Raw genomic sequence first — 20094 nt, 5'->3', positions numbered from 1 at the left:
AGATTGTCATACTGAGTGAAGTAAGTCAGACAGAGAAAGAAATATCATATGATATTGCTTATATGTGGAATCTAAAAAGAAATGATACAAATGAACATATTTACAAAACAGAAATGGACTCAAAGACTTAGAGAATGATCTTATGGTTACCGTGGGGGAAAGGTGGAGGGAAGGGATAATTAGGGAGTTTGGGATTGACATGTACACACTGCTATTAAAAACGCATAACCAGCAAGGACCTACTGTAGGAACTCTGCTTAATGCTATGTGGCAGCCCGGATGGGAGGGGAGTTATGGGGAGAATGGATACCTGTATATGTATGGCTGAGTCGCTTAGCTGTGCACAGCATTGTTAATGGGCTATACTCCAATACAAAATTTTTAAAGTTAAAAAAAAAAAAAGAGAGAAGCAGTGATGAACACAGAAGCAATGCTAAGAAAGCGGGGTGATGTTGAAAGCTGACTTGACTCATGAAACAATTAACTCAGGATCCACCATCAGTGCCCCCAGGGCAACTTCCCAACCTTTCACAAACTGGCAGAGAGAAGAAATGGCAATACTTGTAAGCCCTAGGGGCAATCTCCCAGACTACTCCAGCTGCAACCCATGCAGGACACACAGGTGGGAAAGATCTGCCTTAAGCAGCCCAGAATATTCATGGTCAAGTACTAGAACAGTCTGCAAATTCCTGCCCTTTGGGAAAACTGCCAGTTGAATTACAGCTTACTTTTGCATTAAATCCTATTTTCTTGAGATCATACCTCAAAGTCCTTAACTGATTTAGGGTCTTCTGAGATTTCCCCAGCAGGAACAGCGATCAACCTGAACAGGGAAAATTTGGGGGTGAAGGTAGTGTTCTAAAGCTTGAGTGAGATGCTGCTTGCACAGCTATCTAAACTTACTAAACATTATTGAACACTTTATATCAATTATCCCTCAGGGATGCTGCTTCAAACATAGCAACGTGGCATTTGTAGAAACAAAACCAAAAAAACCTTGAGTTGTAAAGGTAAGATCTGTCCCCTTTATTATTGTTTGTTTTACTTCAGTAAAATGTTTTATGCAAAAAACAATGCACCAAGTTCCAATAGTGTAATAATCTGAAAGAAAAAAGTCCACCCTTGCAAGATTCGGGGAGGATCCAACAGATATTGGACGGGAATGGGCTTGGGGCAAAAACCGAAATACACTAATCATAGCCTTAATGGCTGCTGAAGGCTATGAATAGAAACAGCAGGTCCAAGTTTGGTGGGAAAGATCTACCGTAAGCAGCTTTTGGCAAGAAAGAGCTCTTTGCAGGAAAGAGCTCTCTGCAGGAGGCCCCTTTTGTCTTGACACTAACCTTACACTAGGCACCCTCATGTTCTACTCATCTCCTGCCCTTGCACACCTGTCAAATTTTTGATCACACAATACCTTGCCTAACCTGTTGGTTCTTTCCGTAGATTAAGGAAGTAGAAATGAAGAGTAATTAACAGATGACCAGATCTCTTCCCTAGCTTCCCCTTCAGTAGTCTTGCGAACAAACTGTGTGAACAAGAAAACATCTAAAGAAAAATCTTGAGAAGTCGACAAGGCTGCACACAAGCCTGCACACAGTGGAGGATGGCGACAACTCCGACCCCCCCATCTCAATGATTAACTGAGATTACTTCCCTTTTAACCTTTAAAAACTTTCATGGCCAAGAAGAATATTTGGAGGTGGTTTGGGGGGGACATTGAGTCTACCATCTCCCCAGGTTGCTGGCATTCTGATTTTTTTTTAAACATATATTTATTTATCTAGGCTGCGCCGGGTCTCAGTTGTGGCATGAGGGGTCTTTCAGTTGCAGCACGCGGGCTTCTTAGTTGCAGCACGTGAACTCCTAGTTGTGGCATGCATGCGGGATCCAGATCCCTGACGAGGGATGGAACCCGGGCCCCCTGCATTGGGAGCGCAGAGTCTTACCCACTGGACCACCAGGGAAATCCCTGGCATTCTGATTAAAGCAACTTTCCTTTCTACCAACATCTGCCTCTCTCAGGTAATGATTTTTGAGTGGCGAGCAGCGGACTTGATTCAGTAACACTATTTCTTACCTATCTTCAGTCTCCCAAACTGAACACCAGGCCACTGACAAATATATTGAGAAGACCATGGGTCCCAACTTCGGGATCCAAGCTCTGGTTGAGCCACTCGTTAGCGTGTGATCTTAGACAAATATGGCTCCTCCCTCTAGTTTGTCCCATCCCTAAAACCAGGATGCAATCCATGCTGGCCGCACACCACAGTGGGAGCTTAGCCTGTGGGGTAAGGGGCCTTCTGAGCCTCACTTTCCCCCTCTGTAAACTGGGGAGCTGTGGACCTGTGGGGTTCTGTCTGCCCAGCACCTCTCCTTTTTCTCCGGGTAACACAAGCTCCACTCCTCTGAGGAAGCTCTCTTGCCCCCTCCACCTGGTTCCGCTGCGGCTGTAGCAGCGCCCCAGGACCACCCTGGTCAAGGGTAAGCCAACCACAGAACAAGGAAGAGACTGAGGCCAACACGCAATGAGATGTGGGCAGTCCTGGTGGTCTGAAGCCCCTGAATTCACACTTGCTCTTTCGAACATATGTGCAAATAAACCCCTTCCTTCTTTAAAAGCAATAACCACAACTCGCAAACCACCCTCCACTCCCCCACCCAAAAAATAAAAAACGGAAACCAAAAGCCAACCCCTCTCTCCCAATTTTGCTTTGGGCTGGTGACCAAGTGGGAGCGACCATCTCAGACTTGTTCTTAACTTTCCTCTCCCTGGCCCTGTGCCGAGAAGCTCATACAGCAAACACATGATTTGATGTCCGGGGTAGAGTTCAAAGGGATGATTAAATATCAACATCAAGTTAGGAGGGGCCATTATGGGGCCCCTGCCTAGGTTTTAATTCTTTGTATGCTGAGGCCCAAACAAACAAACAAAAATAGGCTTTAACTGAAATAGGGGAGATTCATAGTCACCTAGAAGAAAAATTCTCATTTGTCAGAGTTCCAAACTCCCGAAATGGGAGAGCAAGGCTGGTACCAGGAGCTCCGTCCCAGCATCTCCTGGAAGAGAGGACCAGGACCCACAAGGCCCCGCCCTCCATCTCAGTGGGCAGTTTGAGCTGACAGCCTTCACTTGCCCTTCTCTTTCCGTCCAAAGCTGACTCCCTGGTGTCGGAAGAGGAAAAGTGGGACCTTGAATGTTGCTGGGGGCCATTGGGATCTCTGAGGCTCACTTCCTTGGGCACCCAGAGTTACTAGCTTGTGTAGCAGGTCCTGGGCCCAAAGAGAACCCTATAAGGAAGGACGAAGTGATTAGGACTCTTATAGTAAAGACAGCAAGTTGCACTTAATGGGATTATCGGGCAACGAAAACTGCTGGGGCTTTAGGGAGCTGTGCCTTTGTCAGTGCCTTTGGGGTGCGTGCCAGGCTGGGGTCAGACCTAGGGCTTGTGTTCAAAACCCATGAAGCAGAACAAGGCAAATCTGGCTTAGAGCTTTGGGAACTCAACCACGAGGCGCTCGGCTTCTCAAGGGAGGCGCTGGGGCGAGGAGTGAGGGAGGATCCAGGAAGTGGTTGTTTTTGAAAATAATCCAAGGAGGAAAGGATTTTATCTTTCACTGTAAAAGCTTCCAAACTGTTTGAACCGTTTATCAAGACCATGCGATGATACTGAAAAGAAACTGGTTTATAGTGTTGAATCATCTCCAAACAATTTTTTTCTTTTTCCACTTAATTTCTATCAGGTCAGACTCTTGGCTTTGGTGAAAGTCAGAGGAAAAAGTCATCCCACACAGAGTGGGCCGGGTTTTCTCTGAGACACCATCCCTCTCTCCCCACCATCTTTTGGCCATGGCTGTGCAGGTAGGGGATGAGATGGGGCTGTTTGCTAAATGCAATCCCCAGGCTGGGCTTTGACTGACTGGAGCTCAGGCCTTACTGGGCAAGGGGTGCTGACTGGCCAGGGTTGTCATAACTGATGATCAGTCCATCCGTCCTCTGAATGGGGAGGAGGAATTGATGGGACAGGGTATAGCATAAGGAAGGTCACGTCCCACGGTGGTCCTGAAGAAGCAGCATGAAGTCTGGTGGGTCATTAAGTCATTTCACAAGTAAGGCCGTGAACCTGGATATATGCTCAGAAACCAGCTTAGAGTGGTAAAGTTGTGTACCCCAAGCCATTGGCAGGGGCCCTGCTCCAGACCAGAGACGCCCCCAGGAGGAGCCATACCTGGGCCTGGAACATCACCCTGAATAGCTCTCCATCCCTCGCCAAACACAGCCCTGACGGGGGCCAAGTTCCAAATTTCACGGCTTTAGAACATAATAGTTACCCTTAAAGAATGTATATCAAGGCTAGGGAATCTTTGGGTCAATTTGTGTAAACATTCTTCAGTTATATCTAATCTCAGTGTTACTTGGAATTGTTCGACCAAAGCAAAAGCTAGCCTCAGGTGTCTCTGTTAAGTGGAATAGGGTTGTCTTAACTGTCCAAGTTTTTTTCAGGGTTGCAAAATGATGTTTCCCAGACGCTCTCTGTCTCCCATGCTTCCTCTTCGGATTTACTGGTGTCAGCCATTATCTTACTCCTGATTTGTCATTTGCCACTTTTTTTCCACCCCAAATACTCAGCATCAATGTGGGTGTCAGAGAGATCCTGCCTCCTGAAATCTCTCCTCACTCTTCCCTCTATGGTCCTGGTCTTGATGCAGACGGCAAGAACAGTGCCCTCTGTAGGCCACTGCCGGAATATATCAGCCTCCTCTTTACGCAGAACAGTGATTTCATAATCACTGTAACCATCAACCACAGTAGACGAGCTTTAAAAAATTTTCACACATCAGGATATTTTTCTTTAATAAATTTATTTATTTTTATTTGGCTGCATTGGGTCTTTGTTGCTGCGCGCGGGCTTTCTCTAGTTGCGCTGAGCAGGGTCTACTCTTAGGTTGCGGTGCGCGGGCTTCTCACTGCAGTGGCTTCTCTTGTTGCAGAGCCCGGGCTCTAGGCTCACGGGCTCTAGAGCGCAGGCTCAGGAGTTGTGGCGCACGGGCTTAGCTGCTCTGCGGCATGTGGGATCTTCCCGGGCCAGGGATCGAACCCATGTCCCCTGTGTTGGCAGGCGGATTCTTAACCACTGTGCCACCAGGGAAGCCCCAAAATGGTTTTATATTGCCTTTAATTGGCATTTGCTGCAGATGGCAATATGGTTTTGTTCTTTTCAGACACTTTACTCCTAGAATCTACACTTTACTCCTAGAATCTACAGTTGCTTGGCGACATAAGCCGAGGCTGCAATTGGTTTATTAATTTGCCATTATAAGCCTGCTGCCTTTAGAACTGCAAAATGTTCCTGACAACTTCAACATAGTGGCTATCCGGGGGGCAGCTTCTTCTGACTCCCAGGCTGCAGGAACTTCTTAATTGTAGGGATGTTGCTGATTCTTGTTTTAAATGCCTGAAATGTGAAACAGTAAAATCAGGGTCTCAAGAGCAGTCACAACCTTTAAGGAAAAACCAAAACTTTGTCATGAGAGGGAGAAGCTGAGATTGTCAGCTTGTGAGGCCCAGAGTGTTGACTCCAAGTTAATCCTCAATACACATTTCCTGGGTATTCCTGAGAAGGGTAATACAATTGCTGGCCTGCTTAGCATTAGTGAAATTTTCTTACTGAAGAATCATTGAGGGACTTCCCTGGTGCTGCAGTGGTTAAGAATCTGCCTGCCAAGGCAGGGGACACCAGTTTGATCCCTGGTCTGGGAAGATCCCACATGCTGCGGAGCAACTAAGCCCGTGTGCCACAGCTACTGAGCCTGTGCTCTAGAGCCCACGAGCTGCAACTACTGAGCCCGCGTGCTGCAACTACTGAAGCCCGTGCACCTAGAGCTTGAGCTCTGCAACAGGAGAAGCCACCACCAGGAGAAGCCTGTGTACTGCAACAAAGAGTAGCCCCTGTTCACCACAACTAGAGAAATCCCGTGCTCAGCAATGAAGCTCCAATGCAGCCAAAATAAATAAATACATTTAAAAAAGAAAAATTGATGCCAGTAGGTAATGCATATTAATAACTCTAGAAATTCATATTTCTTGAAGTATCAATTCCTGTTCTAGGAATTTATTATAAGGGAATAAGTATGGGTATGAAATAACTATAAGAATGTTAGCACAATGAAAAACTAGAAATAACCTATGATTCTAGGAAAATATAACTGATGATATAAATTATGTTACCTCCCTGCAAGAAATATAAGTCAGCAATTTAAAATGATATTATACATATATAAAAGAAAGGAGGAAGATCCCTGTATTGACAGAGAATGCAATGCATTGCATCGTTTAGTTAAAAAAAAAAAAAAAAAAGCCCAGGGCAGAACACAATATACACTATTTTCTGTCTTGTATGAGAAAGTGGGAGGAGGGGAGATAGATATTTATTTATATTTTCTTATATCTGCATAAATAGGAACCCTGGAAGGGTACACAGGAAACCAATAAAAAAGATTATGGGGGTGGGAAGGTGGGAGGGCAGTGGTGAGAATGAGATTCCATAATTAATGCCGTTTTTATATTAGTTCTGATTTTTCAAAAAGATGTGACTCTATTGCTTAATGAAAATAAAATAAAAGATATTGCAGAAGAAATTGACATGTAAATAAACACATACATGTGTTGACATGTAAAAAAGTGTTAAAAGCAGGCCACAGAACAATATTTAGTATGATGCCATTTGGGAGGAAAATGTAAAATAAGACGTCAGGAAGTCTAAGGCAGAAACATTTGGCTGGTAGGATTATTGTTCTTTTTTTTCTTTCTTTTCTCCTTTTGGTTTATATGAATGCCTTATGTATTTCTTTTTTAATAATTAAAAAATGCTATTCTTAAACTACAAAACCTATGGTCACCTATTAGAGAAAATGTTTGTAAGGAATTGGAATAGAAGCCAGGTAAGGTCTGGCAGTGGCAGGAATCATAGAGAGAGGTCTGAGGATGGGCAACACATCAGGAAAGAGGCAGTGCTGTCTTGTAATAAGGAAGAACAAATCTGACTCCATATTAGATCTGGTCCTTTTCCTGTGCTTAGTCATGCTGGCTTTGCACCTTTTGTAAAAGAATGTTGCCTGTGGCCTGAAATATACAGGATAGCCTATTTTCAGGGCTCTAACCTTTAAGACTCCATTCATATAGAGATAAAGAGTTGCAGAACAGAGAATAACATTTGTCTTGTTGAAGGTTTACAGGAACATTGTGACCTGACCTACTGGACAGCTGCAAGAACAAAGGATTCCTACACCAGGAAGTTTGCAACAACTGACCATGCCCCTCTCTCACCTTCCCTTTAAAAGTGCTTTGCTGAAACCCTTTGAGGAGTTCAGGGTTTGGGTGCACAAGCCACCCATCTCCTTGAATGGCCCTGCAATAAACTTTTTGCTCCAAACTCCCACATTTTGTTTTGTTTGGCCTCACTGTGCATTGGGCACATGAACTTGTGTTTGGTAATACTCTGAGCAGAGGCTCTGAGCAACTGAGGGGCTTCATGGGGACCCCTGGCATCAGGGGGACTTAATGGGGCAGAATGGTATGGTAGGAGCTGGGGAGGAAAACAGCACAAGCAGACCTGTCAGCCTTCTTCAGTAAAAACACACTCAAAGCACTACAAGAAATGGAAAGCACTAAATGTTTATGCTAGAAATCAAAATAATCTATTCTTTCTCCCTCCATAAGGTATTACTTCCTAAAAATCCTATCTGAACAGAAATCTCATATCCTTTCATCACCCTTGGTTTATTCCAATTCTGTTTGGTTAGAGGTTCCATAATTACACTTTGTTTGGGGATCCTGATTAAAATTTTGGTCCAAATGCAGTACAGCTCTAACAGAGCGTCCGTTTTTTCAGATTTCACTCTTTATTCTCATCAGCAGTAGGAAATGTCACAGTCCTGGATCCTGGAGGTGGGGGAGGGGACTTGCTGCGCTGTGCACCCCCCTCCCCCAGTTCTCGTCCGCCCCTCCCCCACTGCCTCCTGGGCTGAGGGGATTGGAGGGCCCTGGGAGGCGGGGACTTGGGGGGGCCATCTTAGATGTCAGCCCTACCCCGCCCTTCTCCCCGCCGTAGGATCCGAGCGCGCAGCTGTCACCGACCCGGACCCTGTGCCACACCCGCCTCGGCCAAATAGATCCCTGCAGCCTACCTTTTCAAAGACAGGGAAATGCCGGGGTTTAGCTTTCTTCACTGTTAAAGCTGGGTTTTCCTCTTTTTCCTCTGGGGGTTAGAATGCCGCCAGCGCCACCATGATCATAAGGTTCAGGATGCCATCGGCATACATGTAGATCCTGACAAGACAGGTGGACTCTCAGTCCGAGACGAACCTTTGAGTATGGGGTTTCCTGATCCGCCACTCTTTGGTGCAGTTAGATATTGGGGTAATGACTTTTGTTTTTAATTGAGGTAGTTGATTTACAATGTTGTGCTAGTTTCCGGTGATTCCGTTATACATACATATATCTATTTTTTCTTCAGATTCTTTTCCCTTATAGGTTATTACAAAATATTGAGTATAGTTACCTGTGCTATACAGTAGGTATAGTACTGAACAGGTCCCCCGACTGCAAATCCAGATAAAATTGTATAGTTTCAAGTCTTTGTTTCGTCTTAAGTTTACTCATCTCTGGTGAAACCGAACTATTCCTGGGAGGAAGAACCCAATCACCCTCGGCCAGGCCTAGCACAGACTGGATGCCTGTGGTGTATAAATGCGAAAACCAAAACCAAAACCGTGGCCACTGATCTTCACGCTTCAGTATTTGTGATCAAATGGGGCCGCTCTTCCCATCAGTAGATGGGGTCTGCAGCCTGGGCTGACCTCATGACTTGCTCTGAATCTAAAAAAAAAAAAAAGGTTCTGATGAACTCAGGGGCAGGACAGGAATAAAGACGCAGACGTAGAGAACGGAATTGAGGACATGGGGAGGGGGAAGGGTAAGCTGGGACGAAGTGAGGGAGTAGCATGGACATATACACACTACCAAATGTAAAATAGATAGCTAGTGGGAAGCAGTTGCATAGCACAGAGAGATCAGCTCTGTGCTTTGTGACCACCTAGAGGGGTGGGATAGGGAAGGTGGGAGGGAGATGCAAGAGGGAGGGGATATGGGGATATACGTATGCATATAGCTGATTCACTTTGTTATACAGCAGAAACTAGCACAACAATGTAAAGCAATTATGCTGAAATAAAGATATTAAAAAGAATACATACCATGATATCCCACCCATATCAAGTAGAGTCTTCCATATTTCTTTAATCAAATTACAAGTGGATTTAGTGTCTAGAGTTTTTTATGCTGAGTGGCGTGTTTTATACGTGCTTTTTAAGTGTTTGTCACAAATGCAATTGATATTTGTAAAAGGGAGCTAAAACTTTCGGAAATTTGATTCAATATTGCACTAGAAGTTACTTACAAAGTAAAATCTGGTGTGGCTTTTGCCTTCATTTGTGATTGTGAGCGTAAGTGGAGTATGTGCGTGGTTTACTGCTGTATGGAAGCGTATTTGGGAATCTTATGGGACTCTTTGTGCTCACCGTTTTCCCCCACTTACTTCTGCTCACCCCTCGCACATTCTCAAGGCACGTAGGAGGTTGAAGGATGTAAATCGGGAATCCAGAATGGGATTCCAAGGGACAGGATCACTCCCCTCCCCGCCACCACCTCCAAGCCTTCCCTGGTGCCCAAGGTAGCCCCCAAAGCCCAGGGTTACAATGAAGGAGACCCCACTTTAGATAAACAGGACTGTAATCTGCAATCCTACCTTCCTGCCCAAAAGAAGGAAACTTTTTTTCTGGTCATTAATAACCAGCCACTACTTCGTGTAAATGTCTCAGCAAATGTCCGTGTGCCCCATTGATGGCTGTCTCTAGCCAGCCAGCTGCCCTTCCTCACCTCTTAGCCTGGGCTCCACAATATTCTGAATTGGGCTCCCAGGTGAACGATGGAGTCTCAGCAGGACTGCAGTCCCCACTCCAAACCCGCCCAGGAGGAACTAGAATAGCAGAGACAGAGGAGGGGCCCAATATCTTTTACAATCTCACACCCTAGCCAAGAGCCAACTGTTCCCCGGGATTCAGCACTGCAAGACCCTAAGGAGATGGCCAGCTCCTGGGAGGCAGGGATCTTGGCATGGTTCCTCCACCTCCGACAGAAGCAACCCCATGTTATCCCCGACACACAGTGGCTTTTACCTCAGTGTGCCACTTTGAGAGACAAGTTTCTTCATTTGTTAAGATCTCTGTGTTGGATCTGTCATTCTTTCTTTCAACATCAAACATTCATGGAGCTCCTTCTCTGGCTACAGTTGTAGGTTTGGACACTCCAAGCATACAAAGATAAATAAGATGCAGTTCCTGTCATCGAAAACCTTACAAACCTTGTATCTAGTGATGGGAATATCCACACTACCAAGAGGTAAGTCAGAATGAAATAAGTGTTTAATAAAAGCATAATATAGTATTACAGGAATAGGTATATATTACAGAATAGATATATATAAATATGTTTGGTTATTTCAGCCCCTCCCTTCCCTGCCCCATGGCATAATAGGTTAAGGGCCTAAACCAAGTCCTTTAGTCCTTTTTCCTTGACCTCTAATGAATTTAAACAAAGATTAGGATAAACCACAGCTTGGTAATACAGAGGACCAAGTTTATGCTTCAAAAAGTAAGCCCAATTCTCATTGTTAAAAAAAGTACCTTGTCAAAGCTTAAAAGAACAGGTGCAATGGAAATATTCATTCTGCCCGTGGGAAACGAAGAGCCGGGAACAAAGGAGTTCTTTCTGGATTTCACCCAAAATGCAAACACTCTGAGAACACAGCTGCTAGAAGAACCAGAACCCAGGGGGTCAAGCTGAGTCTAAACTCACGCCCACCTCTTCAACTCTGCTTTTTGTACTGACCTTGACCAACAGGTTTGTCCTGAATTAAACACACCTGGTTCTCCAAGTAGGCTCCCCGCATGAAACTTTAGACCTTGGGAAATGAGACCCCACCTCTGAAGGCTGTCGAACTTCACCTGGGTGCAGCTTTACCTGAGATGAGCAGGGGTATGCATGGCCCCACCCAGAGCCCCAGGTGCCCAAGGCAAGGTGGACAGAAAGCAGCCATAATGGCATGAAAACCTTTGGATTGTGGGAGTGTGGTCCTTGGGTAACAAACATACCCTAAATCTTTTTTTTTTTTCGTGACCATAAAGTAAACAATGATTTATTTGATAAAAAATAGAAAGCATAAGCCACAACTTTAAAAAATTGCACTTATCAGTATTTAAAACTTTGCTCCTTAAAAGGCATTTTTAAGAAAAAGAAAAGGCAAGCCAAATATTGGTAGAAATTATTTGTAAAGGGACTCATCCAGAATATATGAAGAACTCATATATCAATAATAAAAACAAAAATCAACAATTAAAACAGTGGGCCAAAAAAAAAAACAAACCAGTGGGCAAAAAATTTGAGCAGATAAAATAAAAAAATTTAAATATCTTTTAGAAAATGTGGAAGAACACGTATCTGAGTTAAGCTCTGGGTACCAGGAAAATCAAAGACCTACATCCAAATTTCAGCTCTCCCTCTCATTTGAGCAAGTTTTTTAACCTCTCTCAGCCTCAGTTTCCTCATAGTTCCTAATTCATTTGTTTAGTGATGGAAATGTGATGGGTGCAAATTGCTGAACATAGTAAGGAATCAAAAAATGGCACACGCGCGCACACACACACACAAACACACACTCACATATCTGTATCTCCAGATTGCAGCAATATTCACATGTGAGAAAAAAGTCAATTTTGCTTCGAAAAGGAGTGGAAGGCATTCTCTAGAAGTGTGATTTTGGACCAGCAGCACCAGCTTTACCTGGGAACTTGTTAGAAATGTAGACTCTCAGTCCCTGGGCCAGATCTACTGAATCAGTCTGCATTTTTCACAAGCTCCCCAGGTGATTCACTTGTACACAGGCAGATCTCAGAGAAATTGTGGGTTCAGTTCCAGACCACAGCAATAAAGCGAATACTGCAATAAAGCGAGTCACTTGACATTTTTTTGGTTTCCCAGTGCCTGTAAAAGTTATGTTCATACTATACTGTAGTCTATTAAGTGTGAAATAGCATTATGTCTAAAAAAACAATGTACATATATTAATTAGAAAACACTATTGCTAAAAAAAAATTCTGGCCATCACCCGATCCTCCAGCAAGTCATAACCTTCTTGCAGTAGTAACAGCAAAGATCACTGATCACCATAACAAATAGAATAATAATGAAAAGTTTCGAAATACCCCAAGAATTACCAAAATGCAGCACAGAGACACAAAGTGAGCAAATGCTGATTGGAAAAATGATGCTGAGAAACTTGCTTGAAGCAGTGTTGTCTCAAAACATCCATTTGTAAAAAGCGCAGTATATGCGGAGCACAATAAAACAAGGTGTGCCTGTAACTAAAATCGAGTTTGAGAAACCAGGTCTAGAGTGAAAACCCAACTAAACTACACCTGGGGCTCAGTGTGTGGCCCCAGGTTCTCCCAGGGTCTGCTGGGCAGGCACGAAGTGCAGAATCTGATGTTTAAAAAGCAGGCTGATGGACTTCCCTGGTGGTGCGGTGGTTAAGAATCCGCCTGCCAATGTAGGGGACACGGGTTCGAGCCCTGGTCCGGGAAGATCCCACATGCCGTGGAGCAACTGGGCCCACGTGCCACAACTACTGAAGCCCGTGCAACCTAGAGCCCGTGCTCTGCAACAAGAGAAGCCACCGCAATAAGGAGCCCACGCACTGCAACGAAGAGTAGCCCCTACTCACCACAACTACAGAGAGCCCTCGCACAGCAACGAAGACCCAACACAGCCAAAAAATAATAAAATAAAATAAATTAACTAAAAAAAAAAAAAGCAGGCTGAGCAAATTGTGATGTGCAGGAGTATATGAGGCTAAGAATAGAGAAAGGGAAGGGGAGAGGAATTAGGGAGAATTATAAGTACGTTTCCGATGTTGGATCATTTATACTGACCCCCTTTAAAAGAAGAATTCCTAAGTTGCGAGGCCTCCTCCAATCCCCAGGTTTAACCAAGTACCAGGTGTGTAGGTTCCAGCCTTGGGCAGGTCTGGAAGAGATGTCAGTTTCCTCAACTCTAAAATGAGGAGTTGGTTCAGAATTAGATCATCTTCGTCTCCTCCAGTTTTAACAATCTTTCTGGTCTCATTTCTCTTCCCTTGTATTCATTCGCCCTGTGCTCCTATCTGCTGAACACACACGTTGGGAAATCAGCCAGTCTTTTGGGGTGAAATTCTACTGATAATGTTAACAGTCGTTCTGGATAATTTAGGCAAAACAATGCACATTTTTCTTAATTTCAGTTAGGTAAAAAGCAGGCTTTTATTGAATTTTCTAGATAACGAAAGTTTTAAGGGATTAACTTAAGAAGTTGCCAGTTTTAGCAGATGCTTGGGGCCAAAATACAAGACGCCAATTCTTCTTCTTTTTTTTTAATTGGAGTCAAATTGCTTTACAATGTTGTGCAAGATGCCAATTCTAAATCTATTATCACTAGAAATATCCTTGACATTTACTCTGGCTTCTCCAATGGATAAGAACTGCCTAGCTTCATAACAACCAGCAAGATCAAAATCCATCACTAAGACAAAAAATTCTCCGAGAGAATCCTGTATTCCCCACAGAATTTAAATATGCCAGTTTGGAAAGATGTAGCATTATTCTAGCTTTAAGTGTACAATGTTTCAGAGAAAGAATATGTTAAAGTTGAAAGAACAATATTAACAGCACAACCAAGGCTTTCAGTATAGCTTTAACATTACAGCCCATTTTTTAAAAATTAATTTTTAGTGGAATATAGTTGCTTTACATTGCTGTGTTAGTTTCTACTGTACAGTAAAATGAATCAGCTATACCTATATCCCCTCCTTTTTTGATTTCTTTCCTATTTAAGTCACCACAGAGTACTGAGTAGAGTTCCCTGTGCTATACAGTAGGTTCTCGTTAGTTATCTATCTTATACATAGTATCAATAGTGTATATATGTCAATCCCAATCTCCCAATTCCTCCCACCCCCACCTTTCCCCCTTGGTATCCATACAATTGTTCACTAGGTCTGCGTCTCTATTTCGGCTCTGCAAATAAGATCATCTATACCATTTTTCTAGATTCCACATATATGCATTAACACACAATATTTATTTTTCTGTTAGTTTCTACTGTACAGTAAAATGAATCAGCTATACCTATATCCCCTCCTTTTTTGATTTCTTTCCTATTTAAGTCACCACAGAGTACTGAGTAGAGTTCCCTGTGCTATACAGTAGGTTCTCGTTAGTTATCTATCTTATACATAGTATCAATAGTGTATATATGTCAATCCCAATCTCCCAATTCCTCCCACCCCCACCTTTCCCCCTTGGTATCCATACAATTGTTCACTAGGTCTGCGTCTCTATTTCGGCTCTGCAAATAAGATCATCTATACCATTTTTCTAGATTCCACATATATGCATTAACATACAATATTTATTTTTCTTTCTTACTTCACTCTGTTATGACAGTCTCTAGGTCCATCCACATTTCTACAAATGACCCATTTTCGTTCCTTTTTACGGCTGAGTAATATTCCAGCATATATATGTACCACATCTTCTTTATCCATTCCTCTGTTGATGGACACTTAGGTTGCTTCCATGTCCTGACTATTGTAAATAGTGCTGCAATGAACATTGGGGTGCATGTGTCTTTTTGAATTATGGTTTTCTCTGCTTATATGCCCAGTGGTGGGATTGCTGGGTCATATGGTAGTTCTATTTTTAGTTTTTTAAGGACCCTCCATACTGTTCTTCATAGTGGCTGTATCAATTTACATGCCAACCAACAATGCATGAGGCTTCTCCTTTCTCCACACCCTCTCCAGCATTTATTGTTTGTAGATTTTTTGATGATGGCCATTCTGACCAGTGTGAAGTGATACCTCATTGTAGTTTTGATTTGTATTTCTCTAATAATTAGTGATGTTGAAAATCTTTACATGTGTGTGTTGGCCATCTGCATGTCTTCTTTGGAGAATGTCTATTTAGGTCTTCTGCCCATCTTTTGATTGGTTTTTTTTTCTTTTTTTATATATAACAAACCCACAGCAAACATTATTCTCAATGGTGAAAAACTGAAAGCATTTCCTCTAAGATCAGGAACAAGACAAGGGTGTCCACTCTCACCACTATTATTCAACACAGTTTTGGAAGTCCTAGCCACAGCAATTAGAGAAGAAAAAGAAATAAAAGGAATCCAAATTGGAAAAGAAGAGGTAAAACTGTCACTGTTTGCAGATGACATACTATACATAGAAAATCCTAAAGATGCCATCAGAAAACTACTAGAGCTAATCAATGAATTTAGTAAAGTTACAGGATACAAAATTAATACACAGAAATCTCTTGCATTCCTATACACTAACAATGAAAGATCAGAAAGAGAAATTAAGGAAACAATACCATTTACCACTGCAACAAAATGAATAAAACACCTAGGAATAAACCTACCTAAGGAGGCAAAAGACCTGTATGCAGAAAACTATAAGATACTGATGAAAGGCCACTTTTAATTGATTATGAATGATTTCTCTTCTATTTTTCTATTTATGACATATTAGCAAAATACTTATTTGGTTGGATTTGACATATTAATTCATTGGATTTGACATGCTACCAAAGGGAAAGTATCCTACAGGGAACTAGCCCCCCAGGAAAAAGAGCTCAAGTGTTTATATGGCATTTTTAAGACACAAACAACTGAACCCTATTCCAGGGTGGGGAGGGAGTAGGGGTTACTTATGTAATAGGATGGTTAGGGAGGTAGTTCTGTTACAAGCTCACATGCTAATAAGCCTCTTCTGTGGAGAGCCCTATATTTCAGTTATAGAAATGAAATTTCCTTTCCGTTAGGGTCTAATGGATTGATTCATATTGACATCTCCCCAAGGCTAACAAACTTACTTAAATGAAAAATACAGCTGAGCCGAGAAGGAGACTTCACCCCGGGTTGCTTGGAGATTAAACAAAGTGAACCACTACATGGCCCACTGCTGTTTCAAGACTGGAGCAAGTCCTAGAAAAATTTGTGCCTGGACTTGACTTAGATACTCCTGCTTTCAAGTTGGTGCCATCCCCTGGGGAGGCAGGACCCCAGAGGAAGACCCCAGTGTCACATCATTTGGACTGAATCTTCCAAGCATCCGAGGAAGGCAGGAGGTTGAGTTTACCCGTTAGGCACCTGGCACAGAGTGGGTGATGCCTGTGTTCTTTCCAACTGTGTCCAAAAACATGAGATTTGGCAGAGGAGGAAAAAAATGTAATGGCTCAAGAATTAATAAATGCTTAAGTTCTACCAAGCGTGTTATCAACTGAAGCACCACCTGACTCTTACATACTTATTTCTGAAATTACATTTAACGTCCGACACGGCGTGGGGGGCATTTTAACGCATGATATTATGCACATTTCATGCACAAGCAATGAAAGTCTTCAAAGGCTTTGTCTAGATGTACATTTGCATCTCGTTTTCATTTATGTATCGACTCGAAAGCAAAAAATATCCCTGCCTTTTATTTGATATAGACAAGTTTAGAAATAATAGTCATTAAGTTAACCATAAAGTTAAAACAACCGCTAACTACAAGTTGCAAATTTGGCCCTAAAAACTATCCAACCAAGGCCAAAAAGAGTGGATAAGAACATCACCACTAACCTTAGCTTTTCCTGGCTCTTGTCTTGGGGTGCTGTGGGTGGATTAAGTGAGGGTTTATAACCCTTTCCATTCTAATTGAAGTCTCCACCCCCTCAAGGGATTGGCCAATGAGCATTCCAGTTTGTACACACCTCTGGGGCTTCACTTTACATCCCTTGTTTGGGTATTTGATACAGCATCAGGATACTCAAGTAAGAAGAAAGTAAGATTCCACTAGCTCATTCAACAAATATTTACTAAGTACCACTCTGTGTCAGGTACCGTTTTAGGCCCTGGGTCTACAATGGTAGGCATGACAGACCCAGTGTCATCGGTGGTGCTTACACTCTAGTTGGGGAAGATAGGCAGTATAAATATATAAACAAATAAAGGCAGTGTATTCAAAATAATAATGGTAACGATATATCACATGATTATAGCTTATGAATAAATGAGATCTACGACGATAGTGTTATAAGTGGTAGGAGGGAGGAATTGGGAATATAGTTATAAGGTACCCGCACTACCCATGAAGTGGTATAGTGTTATTTCAAAGTGGTCTTAGTGTAGTTGCATAAACATATTGGAAACTCTAGAACAACCACTAAAACTTAAAAACAACAACAAAAGAACAACTATAATTGACATGCTAAGAGAGGAGAGAAAATGGAATCATATAAAATGCTCAATTAAAACAGAGAAGCACTGCAAAGTAAAGGAGCTGTTACCGTGGAGGATTACTGGACTGAATGTCAATATTATGACATAGCGTGAGTGTGTTTCGTGTTTGGTAATTGCAATCCTTGCTGCTTTTGTTGTGGCTATCCATTTACAATGCCTGGTGTCAGTTTATTTATCTCTTGTAAAAATAAAATACAGTGTGTGTGAAAATAAATAAATAAATAATAGTAAAATAAAAACCAGAGAAGGCAGAAAAAGAGTGGAAGACAAAAAAAAGGTGGGGGGAGAAACAAAGAACCAGGGCAACAAGTAGAAAACAGCCACAAACATGGTAGAGATTAATGCAACTACATCAATAATCATTTTAAATGTGAATGTCTTAAATACACCAACTTTAAGACAGAGGCTATTGTGAGTGGCTTAAGACCCAATTCTATGTTTTCCATAAGAAACCCACTTTAAATATAAAGACACAGATTGATTAAACAGAGAAGATTGCCAGGGGGTGTCGAGTGCTCTGAAGAAAATAAAATAGGGTGGTGAGAAAGAGGTATGGAATGTGCGGGGTGAGCTACAGAGTTCGTGATCAGAGGGTTCCCTTAGGTGGGGATGTTGGCGCTAATAGAGCAAGGAGCCCACCATGGAATCTTCTGGAAAGAGGGAACATGAGCAGGTATGAGAGCTGGGGCTGGCGGCTGTTTGCCGCAGACACTGCCCCCTAGAATTCACCTTCTGCTGACCCGTCCCGTCCCCGGGAGCCTGGCACCTCCATGCATCGTCCCGCCCCCCAGGCACCTGGTCCAGAGCGTCAGGCGTTCCCTCGGGCACCCAGTCTGCCAAAGCCCCTCTGAGTGGCTTAGGCTGGGTCCCAGGCTCATTCTAGGCGCTGCAGCTCCTCCTCTGTCAGACAGCAGAGCCCCACACCCGTCCAGCTCCCCCTTTTGTCCCAGACACTGGAGGACCCACGAAGGCGCGCACTTTTACCCCGTTGGCTCAGCTGCTGTGGTGTCTAGCCGGTGAGCCTCGTGGGTGCCCTCTGCTCCGGCTCCCGGCCTCACGGGTCCTACCTAGTTCATTCCTGAACGCTCAAGACACTGACGTCTTTGAGGACAACCATCCACTGCCTGACCGCCTGCGCTTTCACCGGAGTCCGGTGGCTCGTGAAGATGGGAGGGTGGAGGGTGGAGGGTGTTGAGACTAAAGGGTCTGGACCCAAAAGCTGGGGGACTCCACCTGTGCAGGATGGGGAAGGGGAGATTGTTTCCAACGTGGGAAGTGAACTGCGCGATTTAAGGTCACGTGACCGTGAGCAGAAAGACGTGGGAACCTGTCTTCAGAGGAAGCAGATTGGCCTGTCCTATTTATTTTCTCTGATCCTCCAATTCAGTGCAGAAGCCAACTTCCTCCCTGGTTGTTTTCTCAAAGAGCCAGCCTTGAGGGCCCTCTTGTGTCTAAGAGAATTAAAACTCCCAAAGCACTGTTTGCACTATGGCTTACAGTCTACACAGCAGGCCCTTGAGTAATAGTATCAGGCAGTGGCCCTGGGTAGTAAAATCCCGCCCAAATGGTCTTAGCTCAAATTTCCTGCCGTCCCATAGAATTCAATGATAGAGACCCCTCGGTGTTATCAAGTCAATGTCTGGTTCCCACGTGTAAATTAATCTCCAAATGAGTGTAAAGCATTTCCCCTCCCTGAAGAGTTGGAAGGAGTAATCCAAAAGCCCGCCCTCACTCAGAAACCAACTGCAGGTTCAGGGAGTGTCCCCCAAACACCCTCAGGTCTGGTAATCTGCTGGAAGTACTCGCAGAGCTCACAGAAAACGGTCCTACTCACAGCTTCGGTTTATTACACGGAGAGGATACAGATAGAAATCGGCCCAGGGAAGAGATGCACAGGGCAGAGTCCAGGAGTGTTCCAGGCTCGCAGCGCCCAGAGGTCTTCATTCTGCAGAGCCATGGACAGCGCTAACTCCTCCTGACAAGCATGTGTGACAACAGAATTCTGTCACTGGGGAAGCCCACCCGCGTCTGAGGCCAGAAGTTTACAGGAGCGCCATCGTGTGGGCATGACTGACCGCCCAAGTGGCTGATCTGTCTCCAGCCCCTCCAGAGTGGAGCTGACCCCACATGACCCGGAGCCCCTGCCCAACATCATATTGTTGGTGCGGCTCAAAGCCTACACCCGAAATCACATAGTTGTTATCTGGCTGGCCCAGGGCCCCCGGCAAACAGAGATACTCCTAACGGGCGTGTCTCTGGATAGTAAAATCCCACCAAAATGGTAGGAGAGGTTCCAAGGCTTAGACATCACCTCCCAGAAGCCAAGGCCAGACCTGTCTCTGGGGAAGGTGAGACTCTTTACTGCATCCCCATCCCCATTTCCTTCTTTTTGTTCTCTTGCTCCCAGGAGGCTGGCGGAAACATCAGCCGGGACCACCAGTGCTCCTCGGGCCCGCCCAGTGGTGCGCCTGCTGCCCTGCCTCTGCTCCTTTAGTAGTTGTAAATATTAGAGCGACGACAGAGTGCTTGCATTGTGAAAGTGTGAAGACAGAGAACAATCTTCACGTCTGAGTTGCATTTTCCTCTAATAAAACCCTGAGGGGCTTGCATTGACTGGGACAGGCATTAAGGATCACCTCGCAACTGTCTGT

The sequence above is a fragment of the Neophocaena asiaeorientalis genome, unplaced genomic scaffold, assembly GCF_003031525.2.
Source record: "Neophocaena asiaeorientalis asiaeorientalis breed wild unplaced genomic scaffold, Neophocaena_asiaeorientalis_V1.1 scaffold962, whole genome shotgun sequence".
NCBI lineage: Eukaryota > Metazoa > Chordata > Mammalia > Artiodactyla > Phocoenidae > Neophocaena > Neophocaena asiaeorientalis.
Note: the sequence above shows the minus strand (reverse complement) of the source record.